Genomic DNA, 13399 nt, shown 5'->3' with positions numbered 1-13399 from the left:
TCATATAAAGTGTAAGGAAGGGATCCAGTTGCAGCTTTCTACATGTGGCTAGCCAGGTTTCCCAGCACCATTTATTAAATAGGGAATCCTTTCCCCACTGCTTGTTTTTGTCAGGTTTGTCAAAGATCAGATGGTTGTAGATGTGTGGTATTATTTCTGAGGGCTGTGTTCTGTTCCATTGGTCTATGTCTCTGTTTTGGTACCAGTACCATGCTGTTTTGGTTACTGTAGCCTTGTAGTATAGTTTGAAGTCAAGTGGAGTGATGCCTCCAGCTTTGTTCTTTTTGCTTAGGATTCTCTTGGCAATGCAGACTCTGTTTTGGTTCCGTATGAACTTTAAAGTAGTTTTTTCCAATTCTGTGAAGAAAGTCATTGGTAGCTTAATGGGGATGGCATTGAATCTATAAATTACCTTGGGCAGTATGGCCATTTTCATGATATTGATTCTTCCTATCCATGAGCATGGAATGTTCTTCCATTTGTTTGTGTCCTCTTTTATTTCCTTGAGCAGTGGTTTGTAATTCTCCTTGAAGAGGTCCTTCACATCCCTTGTAAGTTGGATTCCTAGGTATTTTATTCTCTTTGAAGCAATTGTGAATGGGAGTTCATTCATGATTTGGCTCTCTGTTTGTCTGTTATTGGTGTATAAAAATGCTTATGATCTTTGCACATTGATTTTGTATCCTGAGACTGAAGTTGCTTATCAGCTTAAGATTTTGGGCTGAGACGATGGGGTTTTCTAAATATACAATCATGTAATCTGCAAACAGGGATAATTTGAATTCCTCTTTTCCTAATTGAATACCCTTTATTTCTTTCTTTTGCCTGATTCCCCTGGTCAGAACTTCCAACACTGTGTTGAATAGGAGTGGTGAGAGAGGGCATCCCTGTCTTGTGCCAGTTTTCAAAGGGAATGCTTCCAGTTTTTGCCCATATGATGTTTGCTGTGGGTTTGTCATAAATAGCTCTTATTATTTTGAGATACATTCCATCAATACCTAGTTTATTGAGAGTTTTTAGCATGAAGGGCTGTTGAATTTTGTCGAAGGACTTTTCTGCATCTATTGAGATAATCATGTGGATTTTGTCTTTGGTTCTGTTTACGTGATGGATTACGTTTATTGATTTGTGTATGTTGAGCCAGACTTGCATCCCAGAGATGAAGCCCACTTGATCATGGTGGATAAGCTTTTTGATGTGCTGCTGGATTTGGTTTGCCAGTATTTTATTGAGGATTTCTGCATCGATGTTCATCAGGGATATTGGTCTAAAATTCTCTTTTTTTGTTGTGTCTCTGCCAGGCTTTAGTGTTAGGATGATATTGACCTCATAAAATGAGTTAGGGAGGGTTCCCTCTTTTTCTATTGATTGGAATAGTTTCAGAAGGAACGGTACCAGCTCCTCCTTGTACCTCTGGTAGAATTCGGCTGTGAATCCATCTGGTCCTGGACTTTTTTTGGTTGGTAGGCTATTAATTATTGCCTCAATTTCAGAGCCTGTTATTGGTCTATTCAAGTGTAGTCTTGGGAGAGTGTATGTGTCCAGGAATTTATCCATTTCTTCTAGGTTTTCTAGTTTATTTGCATAGAGGTGTTTATAGAATTCTCTGATGGTAGTTTGTATTTCTGTGGGGTTGGTGGTAATATCCCCTTTATCATTTTTATTGCATCTATTTGATTCTTTTTTCTTCTTTATTAGTCTTGCTGGCGGTCTATTAATTTTGTTGATCGTTTCAAAAAAAAGCAGCTCCTGGATTCATTGATTTTTTTGAAGGGTTTTTTTGGTGTCTCTATCTCCTTCAGTTCTGCTCTGATCTTAGTTATTTCTTGCCTTCTGCTAGCTTTTGAATGTGATAGCTCTTGCTTCTCTAGTTCTTTTAATTGTGAAGTTAGGGTGTCAATTTTAGAATTTTTGTGCTTTCTCTTGAGGGCATTTAGTGCTACAAATATCCTTCTACACACTGCTTTAAATGTGTCCCAGAGATTCTGGTATGTTGTATCTTTGTTCTCATGGGTTTCAAAGAACATCTTTGTTTCTGCCTTCATTTCATTATGTACCGAGTAGTCATTCAGGAGGAGGTTGTTCAGTTTCCATGTAGTTGAGTGGTTTTGAGTGAGTTTCTTTTTTTTTTTTTTTTTTTGAGATGGAGTCTCGCTCTGTCGCCCAGGCTGGAGCACAGTAGCCGGATCTCAGCTCACTACAAGCTCCGCCTCCTGGGTTTACGCCATTCTCCTGCCTCAGCTTCCCGAGTAGCTGGGACTACAGGTGCCTGCCACCTCGCCCGGCTAGTTTTTTGTATTTTTTTAGTAGAGACAGGGTTTCACTGTGTTAGCCAGGATGGTCTCGATCTCCTGACCTCGTGATCCACTCGTCTCGGCCTCCCAAAGTGCTGGGATTACAGGTTGAGTGAGTTTCTTAATCCTGAGTTCTAGTTTGATTGCACTGTGGTCTGAGAGACAGTTTGTTATAATTTCTGTTCTTTTACATTTGCTGAGGAGTGCTTTACTTCCAACTATGTGGTCCATTTTGAATAAGTGCCATATGGTGCTGAGAAGAATGTATATTCTGTTGATTTGAGGTGGAGAGTTCTGTAGATGTCTATTAGGTCTGCTTGGTGCAGAGCTGAGTTCAATTCCTGGATATCCTTGTTAACCTTCTGTCTTGTTGTCTAATGTTGACAGTGGGGTGTTAAAGTCTCCATTATTATTGTATGAGAGTCTAAGTCTCTTTGTAAGTCTCTAAGGACTTGCTTTATGAATCTGGGTGCTCCTGTATTGGGTGCATATATATTTAGGATAGTTAGCTCTTCTTGTTGAATTGATCCCTTTACCATTATGTAATGGCCTTCTTTGTCTCTTTTGATCTTTGGTGGTTTAAAGTCTGTTTTCTCAGAGACTAGGATTGCAAACCCTGCCTTTTTTTGTTTTCCATTTGCTTGGTAGATCTTCTTCCATCCCTTTATTTTGAGTCTATATGTGTCTGTGCATGTGAGATGGGTCTCCTGAATACAGCACACTGATGGGTCTTGAATCTTTATCCAATTTGCCAGTCTATGTCTTTTAATTGGAGCATTTAGCCCATTTACATTTAAGGTTAAGATTGTTATGTATGAATTTGATCCTGTCATTATGATGTTAGCTGGTTATTTTGCTCATTAGTTGATGCAGTCTCTTCCTGGCATCAATGGTCTTTACATTTTGGCATGTTTTTTGCAGCGGCTGGTACCGGTTGTTCCTTTCCATGTTTAGTGCTTCCTTCAGGAGCTCTTGTAGGGCAGTCCTAGTGGTGACAAAATCTCTCAGCATTTGCTTGTCTGTAAAGGATTTTATTTCTCCTTCACTTATGAAACTTAGTTTGGCTGGATATGAAATTCTGGGTTGAAAATTCTTTTCTTTAAGAATGTTGAATATTGGCCCCCCACTCTCTTCTGGCTTATAGAGTTTCTGCCGAGAGATCTGCTATTAGTCTGATGGGCTTACCTTTGTGGGTATCCCGACCTTTCTCTCTGGCTGCCCTTAACATTTTTTCCTTCATTTCAACCTTGGTGAATCTGACAATTATGTGTCTTTGAGTTGCTCTTCTTGAGGAATATCTTTGTGGCGTTCTCTCTCTGCTTGGTGGGCTGCACCCACTCTCCTGCACTCACTATCCTGCACCAACTGTCCAACATGCCCCAGTGAGATGAACCCGGTACCTCAGTTGGACATGTAGAAATCACCCGTCTTCTGTGTCGCTCACGCTAGGAGCCGTAGCCTGGATCTGTTACTATTTGGCTATCTTGGGACTCCCTCTCTTAATGATGTACCTTAACTAGAAATCCTAGAGCAAACCAAACCCAAAATTAGTAGAAGAAATAATAAAAATCAGAGCAGAAATAAAATCAGAGATGAAAAAGGAGATATTATAACTGATACTGTAGAAATTCAAAGGATCAACAGTGGATACTATAAGCAACTGTATGCCAGTAAGTTGGATAATCTAGAGGAAATGGAAAACTTCCTAGACACATACAACCTCCAAAGATTGACCTATGAAGAAATCCAGTATCTGAACAGACCAAAAACCAGTAACAAGATTGAAACCATAATAAAAGTTCTTCCAGTGAAGAAAAGCTCGGGATCCAATGGCTTCATTGCTGAATTCTACCATTTAAAGAAGAACTAATAGTAAAGTCTACTTAAACTATTCCAAAAAATAGAAGACGAAGGAATACTTCCAAATTCATTCTACAAGGTCATTGTTACCCTGATACCTAAACCAGACAAGGACACATTGAAAGAAGAAAGAAAGAGAGAGAGAGAGAGAAAGAGGGAGGGAAGGAGGGAGAGAGGAAGGGAGGCAGGGAGGCAAGCAGGCAGGCAGGCAGGCGAAAGTACAGGCCAACATCTGTTGAATATCAATGCAAAAGTCCTCAACAAAATACTAGCAAATTGAATTCAACAAAACATTTAAAAGATCATTCGTCATGACCAAGTGAGATTTATCCCAGGGTTACCAGGATGGTTCAACATTCATAAATCAATCAGTGTGATTTATCATATCAAAGAATGAAGGACAAAAAAAATACGATCATTTCAATTGATGCTGAAATAGCATTTGATAAAATTAAACATCCTTTCCTGATAAAAAACCTCAACAAACTAGGGATAGAAGGAACATACCTCAATATAGTAAAAGCCGTATGTGACAGACCCACAGTTAGTATCATACTGAATGGGGAAAATCTTAGCCTTTCATCCAAGCTCTGGAACACAACAGGGATGTCCGCTGTTATTCAACACAGTACTGGAAGCCCTACCTCGAACATTCAGACAAGAGAAAGATATAAAGGCATCCAAATGGAAAGGAAGAAGTCAAATTATCCTTGTTTGCAGATGATATTATCTTATATTTGGAGGTATTTTGGGGTATAAGAGCATGCCTACAACTTACCTTTTTTGGTTAAGAAAACAAAATGTGACCAGGCATGGTGGCTCACGCCTGTAATCCTAACACTTTGGGAGGCCAAGGCGGGTGGATCTCCTGAGGTCAGGAGTTTGAGACCAGCCTAGCCAACGTGGTGAAACCTCGTTTCTACTAAAAATACAAAAATTAGCTGGGCGTGGTGGTGTGTGCCTATAATCCCAGCTACTCAGGAGGCTGAGGCAGGAGAATTGCTGGAACCCGGGAGGTGGAGGCTTCAGTGAACTGAGATTGCGCCACTGCACTCCAGTCTGGGCGATAGAGCGAGACTCTGTCTCAAATAAATAAATAAATAATAAAATAAAAATATATGTTTACCTAGAGAGATAGCTAACACAAATGTAGTAAAATGTTAACATTTGGGGAGTCTAGGTGCAGGGTATGCAGAATTTTTTTTACTCTTCTTGTAAGTCTGAAATTATGTTAAAAAAATAATAAATACGAGTTTCAACTCCCTCACTTACCAGCTCTGTCCTCATGTTAAAGTCTTTATGCCTCACTTTCCTCATGTGTCAAATGATGATCATAAAGGGACCTACAATATAGTATTATTATAGGTATTAGCTTAGTTAATACAGTAATGCCCTTAGAACACTGACTGGCACACAGTAGTGCTGCATTAAGTGTTTGTCATTCTATCTTACTTCATGCTCTTCTTCCCTTTAAAACCAAAGTTTTTGAAAGAACTATCTGCAACAAGTTTTATTCATTTACGTCAAACTCCCTGCCCATCACTGTTGGATTTTGATTCTCCAGCACTTCATTCACTATGCCTTTTCCAAGGTTGCTATCTCCTTCTTTCTAAATCCAATAGATACTTTTCTGTCCATATCTTCCTTGATCTTTTCTTAGCATTGTACTACACTAACTACTTTTTCCTTTTTGAAATAGTCTCTCCTCATGGCTTCTGTGATTTTTCTCTTCTGGTTTTTCTTCAAACTCTTCAGCTGTTTCTTCACCATTGTGTTTGCCTTTTACTATGCCTTTTCCTTGGGTGCTGGTTAATGTTTTGCCAACTGATGTCTATAATAAATGCAATTGTAGTTTAGAGATGAGTATATTATTTCCTTCTTTGAAGGTGGGTTAATCTGTATTCTCAGTCTCTTCAGAGGGATCATTTTTGTGTAGTCAAAGGTAATGGATCACAAGATTTAGAGCCTACCAGTCAAGACCAATTTTAAATATCTCTGGTTGCAAAATTGTCTTTCCCTTGGAGTGTTAGTAAATCTTGCAGGGCAGTTACACATTTATCTTAAAGCTGAAAAAAATAAAAATAAAAATAAGGCTTACAGGAGTCATTTAGCATCTGAGCCCTCACTCCATCTCTCAGCAGAGAGTTACTTTGTATTCATATCTGTTCTTATTGTTGATTCTAGTGAACAAAGCCAAGACTTCTCATAGAGATTATTTATGAGAGATGTAAGGGTTAAGAGAGTAATTTGAAAACCAGAAGACTTGGATTCACAGTTAGTCTGTACCTTTTACTAGCTTCGTGAACTTAAGCAAGTTACTTGACTTCTCTATGCTCCAGTTTTCTCGTCTGTACAATGGGGATCATAGTACTGACAACCTTAGAGCTCTGTTGGGTGGAAAGAATGAGTCAATGCATGTGAAGCACTTAGAACAGTGCTCAGTGTAAGCTGTTATTAAGGCAATAGTCACTGTTTTTGAAGAAGACAGACTATAGTAAGGTTTTAATTTTGTAAGCTTTCTTATTGCCACTTTTATATTTTACTTATTTAAAATAACTTCTGTAGAGCATATCATTTGCCAGGCACTATTCTAATTACCTTAAAAAGACAAATTATTAATTTTTTAATAGCAACACTTCAAGGAAAGTTCTCTTAATATTCCTATTTTATATTTGAGAAAACTGAGGCACAAAGAGGTTGTGTAACTTGCCCAAGGTCACAGAGCAGCAGGTCTGCTTTCTTAACCAGTGCATTATGCTGTATCTCATTTCCATTTATAATCTATCTGTTTAAAAATTTCACTTTATTTTTATTTGACAAATATTTAATTGTATTAGTCTATAGGGTCACCTGTTCCTTTTCTGTATTCAGTTCACATACCTACTCAGTGACCTAGCCAAGGTTTTTTTTATTATTTCCTTTTGCTTCCCTCAAATCATTGACAACTTGGGAATTAGAGTGACATGATCAATGTCTATCCCAGTGTAGAACAGATGTTTGACATTACTTTGATGGGAAATGAGAGGATAAGCTTTTTGTCTTAAAGCCACTGAAATGGACATCTAGCATTCCTAGTCACCAAGCATCAAAATTCAGTCATGTCTCTAGTCGTTGTAACAACTATAAATACCCCTGCTCATATTTAGTTATTTCCTACAGAAGTGATACAGCCCCCAGGAAGAAACACTTGTCTGACCAATAACTAATGAACCATATGTCAACTTACTTTCTCTCTCTCTCATTCTCTCTCTTTCCTGTTTTTTTTTTTTTTTTAAATTGAGTCTTGCTCTGTCACCCAGGCTGAAGTGCAGTGGCACAATCTCAGCTCACTGCAACCTCCGCCTCCAAGGTTCAAGTGATTCTCCTGCCTCAGCCTCCTGAGTAGTTGAGACTACAGGCATGCGCCACCATGCCTGGATAATTTTTGTGTTTTTAGTAGAGATAGGTTTCACCTTATTGGCCACGCTGGTCGCAAACTCCTGACCTCAGGTGATCTCACCTCAGCCTCCCAAAGTGCTGGGATTACAGCATAAGCCACGGCACCTGGCCTATGCATCAACTTTCTCAACAGTTGCTGGACTATAAACCAGATAAGTACAGTCTTACAGCTCTATATAGCAAAGCTTATTTTTTTCAGCTTTTGTTTTTCTCAGAAGATAACCATTAATAGATATAAAAATATGGTGAGAATTCAGTATTCACAAAGGAAAATAAAGGAACAAATAGCAGTTTTACGAAGCCAGAGAAAAAATAAGAAGAAAGAAAACATGTGTAAAATAAATAATAAATATTAAAAAATAAGATGAAGATGGAAGAAATAAAATCAAATATTTCTCATCTTGAATATGAATGGACTGAATTTTCTCATCAAAAGACAGACTTACCAACTGGAATGAAAAAAACTAGCTACAGACCATTTATAATTAAAGCACCTTAATCAATTGATAAAAGTTGAAAATAAGAAGGTAAGGAAAGAGATATTAAGCAAATATGAACAAGAAAGTGAGATTCACAGTTAATTAAAAGCATTTAGCAAGATAAAAAGGAACATTATAAAATGAAAAAAGGGTTATTTGTAAAGAAAGTAATAAGCACAAACCTATTTGCACAAAATATATGGCAACCAAGTAAATATGTAAAGGAAAAATCTATTCAAAATGTGAGGAGAAATTGATAAAATAGTTACAATGTGTGACTGTAATGTATTGCTCTCATATTAGATATTTCTAGTAGACAGATATAAGTAAGAAAATTAAGTAAGTAATCAAAAACTTATTTAGTAAATATAGCTAAAACCTTATATCTCTTGAACAGATAATAGCCACTTTTAGGAGTATATCCATTGAATATTTTCAAAAAATCAAGAATGTATTTAGGCATAAAGAAAACTTAAAGATTTTGCATTCTTTGACCTTAAGCAATGAAATTAGACTTAAATAATTTAAAAGGGTACCAGACCAGTTGCAAAGTAAGAAATGTACTTTCAGATTAAAGAACGTGTTTAAAGAAGAAATGCAAACTTTTTTCTAAAACCCAGGAAATAAAATGCTGTATTTCAAAATGTGTGGGACATGGCTAAAGTTATAAAGATCACCATTTGTAAAGTATAGGGATAAAAAAATAAAAGAACAACAAATCAAAACATAAGAAGAGGGATCAACGTTGATTTTGTAAAATAGAATACAAAAAATATGTATAAGTTGAAAAGTACATGTTAAATCTGGTCTTTTGGAAAGAAAATAAAACCGAAAATTCCCTTCTAATTATTATGAAGCAGAGAGAGGCAGCAACAGTAGACAAATCTGGAATGTGATAATAGAAGAAATTAAAATAATTAAAGCTGCATGGAATTCTGTAGCACACATTTGAACTTTAGGAGAATGAAAAGCTGATAATTAGTTGTTACTGCTCATCTAACGTATCTGAGGAAACTGAAGGCTTGAAGTGGGACAAGCAAGGAAGAATCAAAACAATTTGTTGTGCAGAACCCTCAAAATGGTCAACCACAGGTTACCCCAGGAGAAGGTGGTGAGGGATGTAGCAGACATAACTTCAAAGTCAGGAGAGAAGAATGATTGTATCCCCAGAATCTCTCTGTTCCACTCAGGATAGCTATTTATACAAGAACAATGGCCATGTGGAAATAAAAGCAGTGTTTTATTAATCTGACCAAGTACCTGATAACTCCTAAACGTAGGCAAGCGATTCTAAAATGTGAGCCTTAAAATAAGAGCCTTAAATGAGACCTCTATCCTCCTGAATCTCTACCTATTTCACCCTTAAACCCAGAAATGTCATTCTAAAACACTGCAATTTTAGGAAAAGCCAATCTGTCCAATGTCTAAGGACAAGGGGTCAATGATGAGCATGTTTTCCCTCAGTGCCTGAGCCACTTTATTAGGGCAGAATCCTGGGTCCATCTTTCCTCTGGAAGGAGAGAGAACAGAAGTGATAGCAAGACCTCTTCCCACCTGGCCACATTACCTATCCTTAAAAGAAGAGGTGAAAGAAGTGAGAAAATGTCCCACTACACATGGGTGTGGGAACAGGCAAGAAAATGGCCTGGATCTGCCCTGAAAATCTGGCTCTTGGGGAAATGGCAGGAGGCACTAAGGAGCCATTGCACAATGTGGCAGACAAACAGAGGATGAAGGAATAATCCTTCATCTGATTAATAAGTAAATGTGACCCCAATGAGGTGAAGTTATTTGCCTCCTTGATATACACCATCAGTGTGGGATCAGATCCGGTCTCAATAGCTTGCTGGCCAGTATTCTTCCTAGTTTACCACACTCATTTTGTCACTGCCCAGTGATCCAGTGTGAATTTTGGATTCAGATTTGGAGTTCTGATCCTAGTTCCACCACTAACCAGCTGTGGGATGTGGGCAAGTTTCTTAACCCCTTTGTTACCCTAGTTTCCTCATGTATCTAGTGCAGATCATGGTAGAGCATACTTCACAGAGTTTTGGTGATGAATGACCGAGAAAATATGTAAAGCTCTCAAAAACAGTGCATGGCACATGGTAAGAGCTCAATAGATATTAGCTATATAATTTGTTTTAAAAAGAGAACACAGATTTTATCATATTCAGGACTTTGTTTTCATTGGTTATTTAGTTATTGAAAATATAAAAACTAAAGTTTGAATGTATTTTACATTTTGAATTCAGTCAAATCAAATAGATTTATGTCTGTAATACAGTCAACTTATATGTTCTGATTGTGAGTATTCTGTCCTTTGGAGTTTCCTTCGTTTATGATAAATACTGGTTTTGGAGTGCTTCTAGAATAAAATGCATACTCTCAACTGGACGTGGTGGCTTATGCGTGTAATCCCAGCACTTTGGGAGGCTGAGGCGAGAGGATTGCTTGAGCCCAGGAGTTTGGGGTTGCAGTGAGCCATGATTGCACCACCACACTCCAGCCTGGATGACAGAGCAAGACCCTGTCTCAAAAAACAACAACGACGACAACCACAAAACAACCAATGCTACCTGTGGATTGCTCTAACAGGATTTCACATAATGTTTAATGGGACAGATGAGATTTCATGTCTTCTGTAAAAACTACTGAGTAATATTGAAATAGCACTTTGTATCTTCCTTGCCCAGATGCCTCACAGGATGCCTGCCATTTCACAAGTTACCCACCCTTTCTCTGACACCCCATTGTAATTCAGGCTTAGGCTTTAATGCATATTGAGTCCAGATACAGAGTATTAGATCTGATTTGCTGTTGGTATGCAGTTTGCTTAGATGTCTACTGATTTTGCCTTTGACAAATTTAAATAAATGAAATTGATGTTTTTGTAGGGTTTACTTTAGACTGTTGCACTGTGCAGTGGGCTGGTGTTGAAACACAATAGCTTTTAAATTGAACTGCTTATAGAGTGATCTGTAAAATCTTTCTAGATGTCTTTCTATAACTGCTGTGGTGGGCTAGGAATCATTATTTGTTTTTGCAGGCAAATTAATGGGTTGCAGTGGCCGTGGAAACTGCCTTCTAGTACAAGGTTTGAAAAGTGCATTTAATCACTTTCTCAGGGCATTTAGAATAAAGAATCAGGCAAAGTCATTTACAATCCAGTTTGTCTTTGAGAATATTGAAAAGCAGAGCTTCATAATGAAAGTATTATATCATATGTATGACTGTGTGTGTGTCTGTGCCTGTGTCTGTGTCTGTGTGTGTATTATTAGTTTGGTTTTATTTCAATGTTTCTATTTATTTTATGGTTAAAAAGACCATGGGGAACCAAAAGTGACTAATTTACTTTTCTTTTTTTTGAGACAGAGTCTCACTCCATCACGCAGGCTGGAGTGCAGTGGCACGATCTTAGCTTACTGCAACCTCCGCCTCCTGAGTTCAAGCGATTCTCATACCTCAGCCTCCCAAGTAGCTGGAATTACAGGTGCATGCCAGGCTAATTTTGTATCTTTAGTAGAGACAGGGTGTCACCATGTTGACCAGGCTGGTCTCGAACTCCTGACCTCAAGTGATCCACCCGCCTCAGCCTCCCAAAGTGCCGGGATTATAGGCGTGATCCACTGTGCCCAGCCTCTAGGAAGTGACTAATTTTCTTGCTTGCCTTTTTTTCCGTTGCTTCAAATCTTTGAAAGTAGTGGCTGTGAATTCATAGTATCAATGGTGTATAAATGAGAGTCCTGTTGCTTAATGGGAAGAGAAAAGGAAAACTGGAATCCAAAAATCTTAGTATTCTGATCCCATCCACCTGCTCAAAAATATTCTTTGTCAGTTTCCTAAGCTTTGTAATAAAATGCCATCACCAAAAGTTTGGTATAAGTATATTTATATTGATATTGTTTCTTGTGGTGAAGTTTTCTAAGTTTTAAAATTTTTTAGTTGGGGTTTTTATTAGTTTAGTTCTAGAAAATTACAAATCTTATTCTCACCACCACCTTGAGATTTTTATTGTGAGCATTATGATTTATTGTTTTTTAATTTTTTCAACGAGTTGTATTTTAAATATATGTATTATGAGGGTTTACAGTATTCCAATATTTTTATTTTAATTTTAGTATATTCATGAATATAAACAATCTCTTTAAACATTACTTGTTTTTGGGATTGTCTTTTTAATTGCAAAAGACCGTTACCAGAAGAAAATTACTTAAAATGGGGTAATAGATTATGATATGTCATAGAATTCTGATTTTTATACTAGCAATATATAATAAAATATTTAAGAAAAATAAATCTAGCATAACTGAAATCTGAAGTTGCACATATATTCTTATTTAGAACTACCTTTCATTATGGCAGGCAACTTGAATTGCTCTATACTGGAAAATTTAATGTACCACTCAATTACTATTCTTTAGCCCAATTTAAAATAATAGATTGGGAGTAAAGTCTTAATGCAGTGTAACCTTTGGAACATCAGAAATAACCTCTTTTCTTTCCAGAAATCAGTATACAGTAAGGGCATCAGTTTTATCACACTGTATGAATAGATTTGTAATAGCACTTAGACCTTTTTTTAATTGCATAAGTATATGGATTTCTTCTGTCTCACCCAACTTAGGCTAAATAATAATTTAAAGATGTGCTGTTATTTTAAAATGTATACCTTTTTATTTAAAAGCTTTTTTGATCATCTCGTTCTGATTCTAGCGAAGGACTCAATATTGTAACTTAATATTTTTATGTAATTTCATAATGTGGGTGTTTTGAAAAATTTTGCAATGGTAAATATTGTGATAAAATTTTGGCTATGGAAAGGTCCTTATTCTCACTTTTTTCTTTGACAGTCATACTGTGTATAACCATGAAACTACAGAAAATATTAGGACTTTGCAAAATTGTAAAAGGACTTTATAAAAAGAACGTTATCTTTCCTCTTGATGCCATCTTTTAATGATAGCTGTCAGCCTTTTCACTTATTATAAAAAACAAATTTTCTGTGTGAGGTGAAAATGTTCACTGAAATTAATTTACACACCCTCTCAAATTCCTTTTGGAATAGGGGAGGATACAAATAAGCAAATAGTAATAAAACTAATTTGCATACTCTAAATTGTTGGTCTTAATGGTACTGATGGAAGGTTTCCAATTTGTCACAAAGCAGTGACTTTTAAGAAGATAAATTATATTGAAATGTACTTTATTTAAAAATATAATGCCAAAATGCAATATTGGACAAATTTATCCCTATTTCTTTTGTTGACCAAATAATCGACCAGGATTTATGATTTTATAAGCAGACCTTGATGATCTTATCGGTTT

General features: G+C 36.9%; 1 protein-coding gene across 2 annotated transcripts in view; it reads left to right on the top strand.

Moving 5' to 3' along the window:
* The window catches only part of AP3B1 (adaptor related protein complex 3 subunit beta 1), a 303905-nt gene that overhangs the window by 155601 nt on the left and 134905 nt on the right, over positions 1 to 13399 (top strand). The window lies entirely within an intron of this gene.

The sequence above is a fragment of the Theropithecus gelada genome, chromosome 6 (assembly GCF_003255815.1).
Source record: "Theropithecus gelada isolate Dixy chromosome 6, Tgel_1.0, whole genome shotgun sequence".
In the NCBI taxonomy this organism is placed as follows: Eukaryota; Metazoa; Chordata; class Mammalia; order Primates; family Cercopithecidae; genus Theropithecus; species Theropithecus gelada.
This window is presented reverse-complemented; position numbering and strand designations above follow the sequence as displayed.